The sequence below is a fragment of the Saccopteryx bilineata genome, chromosome 1 (genome assembly GCF_036850765.1).
Source record: "Saccopteryx bilineata isolate mSacBil1 chromosome 1, mSacBil1_pri_phased_curated, whole genome shotgun sequence".
Lineage (NCBI taxonomy): Eukaryota > Metazoa > Chordata > Mammalia > Chiroptera > Emballonuridae > Saccopteryx > Saccopteryx bilineata.
The window spans coordinates 187,053,077-187,063,168 of record NC_089490.1 but is presented as its reverse complement, the minus strand read 5'-3'; the positions used below and the strand labels follow the sequence as shown (position 1 = coordinate 187,063,168).

General features: G+C 40.8%; 1 non-coding gene across 1 annotated transcript; it reads left to right on the top strand.

The window, feature by feature from the left end:
- The first annotated feature begins 789 nt into the window (after positions 1–789).
- Positions 790–911, top strand: LOC136321308 (small nucleolar RNA SNORA26). The gene has a single exon (XR_010728572.1). It is a non-coding gene; the product is annotated as a small nucleolar RNA SNORA26 (small nucleolar RNA).
- Positions 912–10,092: the final 9,181 nt, after the last annotated feature.

Sequence of the window (10,092 nt, the reverse complement as noted above, 5' to 3'; positions counted from 1 at the left end):
TATTTGGATAAGTCCAATCCATGGTCCCTATCAATTTGTATTCCGTAGGCATCCCATGTGGTGTCAAAATGAATGATTGGTTATCAGAAAGTTCGACTAAACTTTTCTCCTTGCAGTGCATTTAGTCTACCACATTAAAAAAAAACACTTTCTCTTCAGAACTTGATGACAACAGTATGCTGCCACCTGTCCCCATATTTTTCACTGCAATCTTCTAACCTCCACGTCACTCTCCTGCTTTTGTAGGGTAATTGGAATTTTGAGTCGTTGTCTTCCTCTTCATCTCAACTCTTGCCATCAGGGTTACTTCAGTGTCCATGGGAGGACCCACTAAACACCTTACATCACAGTTCCTTAATCCCTTGTAGGGCAATAACCTTGGTCCCTGTCTTCTCCACACCTCCACCAAGACCAGACTCTAAACTTTGTTGTCATCAAAAATTGCCCAGAATGAGTTCCAGGCTGACCTTGGGCCTGGGGAATCTGTCTCCAACCACTGCAGGGGTGCAGTGGCCTGAGTTCTCAAAGCAGGTATGTCCCCAACCTCGAAGTGAGTGACCCAGGTTCAGAGCAAGTGGCAAATGGCCAACAGAAGGCCCCTGGGCACAGGGTTTGGCACAAAGGCCAGAATCTGGCTCTCCTTTAACGTGAAGGAAATTCACATTCCCGGGCTCCCCAGGGCAGCACAGCTGCCTCTAATGGGAGGAATAAAGAAACCACTGTGATCCACAGGATATTGAGGAAAAAGGAGTGAAGGAAATGATAGAGACCCTTGTGAGAAATCAGAACTCGCCCTTTCAAGGTTAACGCAGTACTTTAGGGGGACGACTCAGAAGGGTAAAGTAAGTCTCTGTAAAAGCCAGAGAAGAGATGGTAAAACTCCTCTTTGGATCCTGTCTGAAGTCACAGCTGGAAAAAAGAAAAAGAAAGAAAAATGAAGAATCCCCCTGCCTTTGAAACACCACTGCTCCCTGCTTGGACCCCAACCTCCTGTCCTTTCAGCTCTGTTCTCTTACTTTGTAACTCACCAGGCTCTTTTCTCAGACTTCTTCACACATGCCACCTGCTCTATGTCTCGATATGCCTGTGGTTCCCTTGAGCTTGGATCTTTTGTTCTACATTCTCTCCTGGAGTGATCTCATCTACTCCCTTGGCTTCTACCACCATCTGTGGGTTTATGAGTCTCTTGTTTCTTTCTTATAATCCTTAGCACTCCTCCAAGAATCAGAAAAAATATTTCTAGTTATTTAATCATATAAATAAATAACATTTATAGAGGTGTTACTATGGAATAGGCAGGGTTTTAAATGCTTTAAGTGTGTTGACTCATTTATAACCCTATGAGGTAGGCTATTCTTAAGTACTAGATTTCACTCACTCTAAAATGCTATTATTATGTGATCCAGCAATTCCACCCCTGAGTGTTTTGAAAACAGGGACTCAAACAGATGTTTTGTACACAATATTCACAGTAGCTAAAAGGTGGAAGCAAAAAAGTGTTCATAGATGGATGAATAAATAAACAAAATACGGTATAGATCCGAAATGAAATGTATATACAGCCTTAAAAAATAAGGAAATTCTGACACATGTTATAATGCGGATGAACCTTGAAGATATTATGCTAAGTGAAATAAGCCAGACACAAAAGAGCAAATATTATATGCTCCCAGTAAAGTAGTCAAATTCATAGAGACAGAGTGGTGGTTGCCAGAGATCTGGGAAGGAAAAATGAAAAGTTATTGTTTAGTAAGTGCAGAATTTCAGTTTGGGAAGATGAGAAGTTCTGGAGATAAAAGGTGGTGATGATTGTACAATGTAAGTGCACTTAAAGCCACTGAGCTGTGCACTCAAAAATGGCTAAGATGGTGGAATTTATGCTACGTTTATTTCTCAAAGTAAATTTTTTTTAATTCCAAGAACACAGATTTGAAATTTTAAAAAATGGCTTAAATGGTTAAAAAAGGAAGTTTGTGATTGTAAACTACATCATTATTTTATGTACCATAAGGGAAAATAATGCCATTTATTAAAAAATAGCACAATGATTTCTCCTCACTTAGATTTTTTATTTTCTGTTTATTGAAAGAGCTCTTTTAGACTAGTTCAGGCATAATTTTTATGTATCACTCTTAGTATATATAAATAAAAAAACTTAATCTCTGTAAGTATCCGCATTTTCTGAATCACTTTCAAAGGGAGTGGTTTTCCACACAAAGTTGTCCTCTGCGTTATCCTCAGCATTGGTGATAGGGTGGCTTGTTGTTGTTTTTGTGAGAGAGTGCCACTTATGTCCCTGTATTTCCTTCCAAGACACTGACACCCATCCTGCACATTTTGATGCTGACACTTTATTGATCTAACCAGAAAGTATCAATGGAAGGTTTTGGACAACTACAAGGGCTTGTGTTTCTTTCTCAAGTCCTCTTTAAATGATTTGTTAACTGAAATGTCAAGGGGATATCATTGTCCAGTCATGACACCAGAAATAATAATCACATCACTCCATTTTTTTTTAGCCAGTTTATTTTTAACTGTTAATGGACAAGTCTATGAAATGCATCAAAAACCAATATATTGAGTGAGTTATGTGGGGCTCATGGAGGACTGTTTCAGATGACATTTACTCATTTCCATTTCTTTCTTTCCTTATGCTCTGGGGGAGTCCTTTTGGTCCAGAAGAAATCCTCTTCCATTCAACTTTCTTTGAGAGGACCTCACATGTCTGTGAATTCCTGTCCCCTAATGTACATGTGCTCAAACAATGTACCCAATCCAATTAAAATGATAGAATATAAATAGCTACGATCACATGCACACATACAGAGACTAAAGCAACTGCGTTGTAACCACAGCCTGACCAACAGCAGGTGAACTCTCAACTTTAGAGAGGCTAAAATGTGTCCTAAGACTCTGTTTCTAGGGACACGGAGCTGACTAGATGTAAATTTCCCTATCCTTTCTGCTAAGTATAACTAAAAACCTTGGATACTACAAACAAACACAGCCAACCTACTCTAAAAGAATGGCTAAAGGAATTTCTCCAAATAGGAAGGCAGCGATAAAAGAGAGAACTCTGGAGGTAAGAAAGAGAACTGTAAGCACAAATATAGGTACATATAGGAGGCTTTCCTTCTCGGGTTTTCTGAATTATGTTTGATGGTTGAAACAAGAATTATAACACTCTCTGATGTAATTCTAAATGTACGTAGAAGACATTTTAAGACATTATAAACAGTGGAGGGTGAAGGGAGCTAACAGGAGTTACCATTTTTACATTTCATGTGAACTGGTAAAATGGTGACATCAGTAGACTGGTAAGTTATGTGTATATAGTGTAGCACCAAGAGCAAACACTAAAAAGGCTTTATGAAAAGGTACACTCAAAACCAGGGGTCTCAAACTCAACTCAGCATGTGGGCTGCAGAGCAAGATCACAGCCGTTAGGCAGGCCGCACTAGGTCTACAAAAGGCAACTGTTACGCAACACTTTTCTCACTGCAGTTGAAAACAAAAAAAAATCAGTACAAGCACAATCATACATGCAGTTTACTCAGTGTCACAAAACGACCAGAAACTGTAGTTCGCATCACAACTGCTGTTAACTAAGCTAATATCTAGCTAGGATGCTAGAGAAATGAAAAATACAAGTAGGCTCCTAGGCTTACTTAATTTTATCCAAAATATTTTGAACTTTGTGGATTAGTCTGCGGGCCACACAAAATTGTTCGGCGGGCTGCATGTGGCCCACAGGCCGCGAGTTTGAGACCCCTGCTCTAAACGCTTCAGCTAAATCAATGTGGAAGTCTAAGACAATGTTTAATCCGCAGGAAGGCAAGCCAAAAAAGAGAAATTAAGAACTGAGAAAACAAACAGAAAACAAAAAATCAAATGTCAGACCATCTAGGTTTGTATGTTTGTATGTATGTACATACATAATATATTCTGTAGCTCTGTCCCCTGAGAGGGACCCAAATAGTGACACTGCAATAATACAAAATGTCTAGCTTCCAGAATGCAGCTTCTGAGTAATATTCTCCACTAAAAGGAATATTCTCCACTAAATAGCCTTGGCTATTTACAGAAATGACTGATTTCAGGACTGGTAGAAAAAGTATAAGATGAGCCTGGAGGATCTTATTTATGGCAGGAAGCAAGGAAGTGTTCAAAGAGTGAGAGGCGCATGTCAAAGGACACAGAAACCAGCCTGAAGGGGCCTCCCCTAGCCCAATCTGGGACAGTTTAAGCACATATGCAAATAATGATAGTAATGGATTATAACCAACAGAACAAAGAAATCATGAATCCGTTCTGATATAAACTAATGAATGGAAACATTGAAAGTTTGATGAGGACTTACTAGCAAATTTACGTATTAATAACATAAGGAAAAAGAAGAACTTGAAAGTGAAGAAAACTAGCCAATACCACTTTAATCATGCGATCAAAGCAAGCATCATCAGTTATGGGATAAATCGAAATCATTCCCCACATGATAAGACACAAGAAGAACATAAAATCGCTTCTTTGATTTTCCTGCCAAAGATGCAGAACCTGAATTTCATCAGGAGGAAACATCAGACAAACCCAAAATAAGGGACAAATAACTGACCTGTAAGCCCAAAGGAGACAAGGACAGGAAAGGCAAGCAGAGTCTGAGGGACTGCTCCAGACAGAAGGAGACAGAAAGGGCTGGACAGCTGAACCCAGCGCCTGAGTCCAAACAGGATTCTTCTGCTAAAAATCATTGACGGGACATTTCACAAAACTTGACTGAGGATTGGATGGTAGTAACGTAGCAAGTTACTTTCTTACTTTTGTGGCTTTCTTCTATTGATACAGGAGAATATTCCTGTCTGTAGAAAATACACGCTGAAGAGGCGGGGACATCAGGTCAGCAACTTATTTGGACATTGTAGGGTTTAGGGAGAAAAAAAGATTTTCTTTGCCTTTGTACTGGACTTAACAGATTTTCTGTAAATGTGGGATGTTTTGAAGTTTAAAGAAAAACAAACAAAATTAAAAATATTGCCAGGTATTTAACATTTAGCATATCTCAAACAGGTGATCACCCTTCCCACTCTACTTTTTGTGCTGCTCAGTTTTGGTTACTAGTATTTTTACCTGAGCACTTACTAAAGCTGAAAATCTTGGGATTGTTCTCAGGGTTTCCTTCTCTCCTACCCCCCATCTAAGCTTTATCTATTCTGCCTCAGAAACATCTCTCAATGTTAATGCATGTTCTCTGTCCTCGTTGCCAATTTGTCGGCCTCTTTCTTTGTCTTTGGCATCACCAATCAGTCTTCCTGCATCCAGCCTCTCTCCTAGACAGTCCACTGGCAAATTATCTTACTAAAAGTGAATCTTTTCACATCACTCCCCTGTTTGGGGACATCATCTGGCTTCATAGGGCATTTAGGGTAAATCCTAGCATTGGAGAGTAGTAGCTCTTCAAGTCTTGTTTTAGTCATCTTATCTCTTGCCACTGCTGAAAAACTACAGTCTTCTCAACTTTCTCCAGATATAGCTGCCCTTCCTTACCTCATTTATATATGTGTTGTGCCCTCCTGCCTACCACACCTCCTATGCCACCTCCCCTTCAGGGGACATAAAGTGCACTTAGCACATTATGGAGAAGTCTCTGCCCGTGTTGCTCGATTCTATGAGCTTCTCAGCAGGAACTGTGCCACCAACCTAAGTTCTACGGGGGACATATGGACTTCAGCTGGAAAGTGTCAGTAAGGATTGGATTTGGAAGAGGTCACTCCTTACTTGGACCATTTCTGAGCTCTGTGGGGGTTCAGACCAAGTCACCCTAGGCTGTGCCTTTGTGGTGTACAGATTGTTTTAAGCTAGAGGCAACTTGAGCTGCAGGCTCAGGAGAAACTCCTGCCCATCCCTTAATTACCTAGAACTTGAATTAGGAGTCTTGCCCATAATAAGAGATGATCAGAGATAACCTCTTTGACCTATCTCTAGGGCAGGGCAAACTACTAATTACCAAACAGGTGCTCTCCCTGCAAGGACCTTCTGAAGCCCGAAGGTGCCTTCCCTCACCCGCAGCTCAGAATGTCATAGACACGCATTTTCCCTGGCTGTCTCTGAACCCCTTGTGCATGTGGGGGCTCCGATGCTCTCAGGCGTGCAGGATTTCCATACATCTGTATGTATTAAATTTGGTTTAAGTCTTCTTGTTTATCTACCTCATGTCTATTTGGTCATTAGACCAGCCAAAAGAACCTGATGGGGAGGGAAAAGTTTCATCCTTCCCACAGTCCCAGCAGTCCAATCGGGGAAGTCATTTTCACATGGTCCCAAATTCTGCATCTTTTAGAGCAGTGGTCCCCAAACTTTTTTGGGCCACGGACCAGTTTAATGTCAGAAAATATTTTCACGGACTGGCCTTTAGGGTGGGATGGATAAATGCACAAAATAAAATTATGCGATCGGCGTAAAAACTGTGGTATTTTAAAATATAATTGTCGAACTTACAAGACAAGCGTCAAGATTGAGTCTTAGACAGATGTAACAGAGGAAGTCTGGTCATTTTTTAAAAATAAAACATCGTTCAGACTTAAATATAAATAAAATGGAAATAATGTAAGTTACTTATTCTTTCTCTGCAGACCAGTACCAAATGGCCCACGGACCAGTACCAGTCCGTGGCCCGGGGGTTAGGGACCACTGATTTAGAGGAAAAGTGCTCTGGTAGATCATTTCATCTTCTTTGGGAAAGTAGCGACCCTAAAGGTCTATCCTGGATTGTATATTTTGTCGGAGTATGCTTTGTGGTGGCTCATGAGGCAGAGCTCAAGCTTTCTCCTCATTTTGGTGCTGACTGGTTCCATTTCTGTCTCAAGTCTGCAGGCCTTTGGACAGAGAACACATAAATGAAGAAGCACTCTCACTATAGATAAATATAATATAATATTAGAATAATACATATTATATAGATAATATATGTTGTATAGGTAATATAATATATTATATATTTATGTTATACATATGTTATATAGCATACATTATATATCTTTACGCATTATTCTAATCCAACAGGGAAGAAAATATATTTCTGTTACAATAATTTAATCTTGTCTACGGCCATACCACCCTGAACGCACCCGATCTCGTCCAATAATTTAATCTTTTGCTTATGTGAGTAAATATCAAACTTCGGCTCAAATAGAAATGAGCAAAAGGATTTGCATGATGCTACCAATACTGTATGAATGTTTATTTTTATCTTTTGGATTTCAACAATATTCTCTCACTATACATTTTTAGAGGGTTTCAGAAATTAGGAAGCACCACTAGCTGATGAACAGGCATGAAGAAGCAACAAAGGTGCACAGCAGGTGGAGTTCCCTGAGTACATTCATAGTTCGGTTTGCTCCCATCAGAAATTAGGCCTCGTGGAATCCAGTTACCACGGGGATGGCAAACAGATGCCCGACACATGTGGTTCCCTTTAAGAATGGTTTTCTGCGTGAGGTGTTCTCCATGCTTCTGACAGTCTTCTCTGTGTGTCCAATTCCCGGATGCCTTATTTTTTTTTCCTTTTTACTGAGTTTATTGGGGTGATACTGGTTAACAAAATTATACAGGTTTCAGGTGCACATTCTATAGCACATCATCGATACACTATATTGTGTGTTCATCACCCCAACTCAAGTCTCTGTCCATTACCATTTATTCCCCCTCTATCCTCTCCAATCTCCTCCCCCACTCCGGAAATCACCACATTGCTATCTGTGTCCAAGAGGGGTTTTTGCCCTCTCTTCCCTCCCCTTAGATTAAAGCATGTTGCTTGACTCCATTCTGCAGTGGGAAGAAGGGAGGTGAGTTAAAAGCAGAAAGGGCATAAGAAGGTATGGCTTTTGTATTAATCAGTAATGGTACTCAATTCCTAAATCAGACCCCTTGTCTATCTAAGGAGAGAGCTACAAGTTTCTAAGTCAAATTCTGGTGATCATCAAAGTTAGAAAACTTTTTCCTTCATTTTACAGTTTCCTCTTGTATAAAGTTAGTAGTAGTGAAAAGATTCATTTCTAAAAATCTAGAAAAACGATTTCTAAAAAATTCACTATGCTATTAGGGAATGGTAGTGATAATCCAGATGGGACAATCTGTATAGACCATTTGGTGACAAATGACTTTATTAGTTTGAAAATGTAGAGCTCAGATAATATAATAAACCTTGTCTCTCTGTTTGGTTCTTTAAACATATTTGGCAATTTGAGATTTAAACTCTGGTTATATCTCCTTGAAAGCACATACTAGGATCCCTTTAACCTGGAGCATGGATGACCAACCTGGCTTTCCTCATTTACGTTCTACAATCTCTGGTTCTGATATGCCTCCCATGCAAGACACATCATTATGTAATAACTTTCTAAAGAGAAAGACCCCCATTACATTTAATGTGCATATTGATTGTATGATAAATCCCGATTAAAGTGCATCTTAAAATTGGGAGATGAATATTTGGAGAGAATTTGTTCTTATCAAGTTGGCTCAACTAAAAAAATGACATTTATTTTTAAGACATAGGGAGATTGCCTAGAAACCGTTGGCAGGAAGTAAGGGGAAAATTCACAGGAACCATGCAGTCACCAGGAAAACAACTGTAAGGGTTGGTGCTCTCTTCTCTGTGCTAGTCTCTCCAGTTCAACTTTCTGCACACTTCCCCACTCCCCACTCCACTTCTGCTCCCCCACCATGTCGGCTTTGACTTTTCCTGATGCCAAATTTAGACTCAATCTGACTGCTCCCTCCTGCACAGAGACTTACTCTTAAAGTGTTCCAACTACAAATATTCAGGAGGAATCTGATTGGCTCAGCTTGGGTTTGGTACTCCCTTTTTGTCCAATCAGGTTTGGCCATGGTGTTTGGGTCATCTAATAAAGCTATGGGCACATAGATTCACTTCACCAGGGTATGGGTGGAGCTCAGGTCTCTGAGAATGGGAGGGAAGATAATGATTGTCATCACATGAAAATCAGGAGTTGTGTGAGGAAATTTTCAAATCTATAGATTTTTGGAGTTAAATGAAAGGTGGTCATAAGTTCCTTGGCTTACATGGGGAAATGACCAAAATAGTTCTATCTACTGCTCACCTAACTTGTGCCTGCTGTATAAAGCTGGGAGGCTCCATTGTCTAGGCTACCAGCTAGCTAATCTGCCATCTAAAATGTCAGTTATTTAAAGACACAGGGACATGGGGGTATGTAATATACAATTTGTGTAATATACAGTTTTTTCTTAAGATTTTAATTTAATGCAGTACAGACAGTGAAATGGGGTTTTTCTTACATTGTTTGTGGGAGTGCCAATTATCAGAATCCTTTTAGAAAGCCATTTGGAAATGTGTATCAAGAACCTTGGAGAGATGACGTCAGAGTAATGGCGGGGTAGGAAGCGATACCGATAAATCTCCCCCAAAACTCAACAAGATCTTCAACCAGAAACAGAAAAACCTATACTTGGAGCTTCCAGATGCTTCGCAATACACCCAAAGGTATGATAGAGTGAAAAATTGGCTAAATATATAACCAAACCCCGAAGGAAAAAGGGAGTAAGAAATGCTCCGCCTTCCTCACTAACCTAAACAGGGCGGCTTTCTCTGGTAACTGTGAATATAGAAACTGAGGCGGGCAAAGGGGGTGAATAGATCCAGGCCGCCGCGGCACAAACGGCTGAACCAGGCTGTGGCACACAGATCCAAGCCGAGGAAAATCTGATCCTGTGGCAACCCGGGCAATACAAGCTAACACTCGCGCCAAACCCAAACAAAGAAAGACAAGCGGAGCGGCCATTTTACCCGGTCTCCTGGTCGGTGCGCAGTTAGTGGAAGAGAGATTTCTTCCTAAGCCCCGAGAGTGGGTGCCCGTGTTGCCCCACGGAGAGGCAGGGTCAGAGGCCTTTCTGTGGGCCGAGGACAGAGTCTCTGGGCAGCCCCAGCGCCCTGGGAAAGCCACGCACGGGAGGGAGTGAGAACTACTTCCAACGGTGGAGATTTTCCGTGCTGGTGAGGGTTTCACTCAGAGGGAACCACGGCCGGCCTCATATCCTGGTGTGCGCGCGCAGATAAGG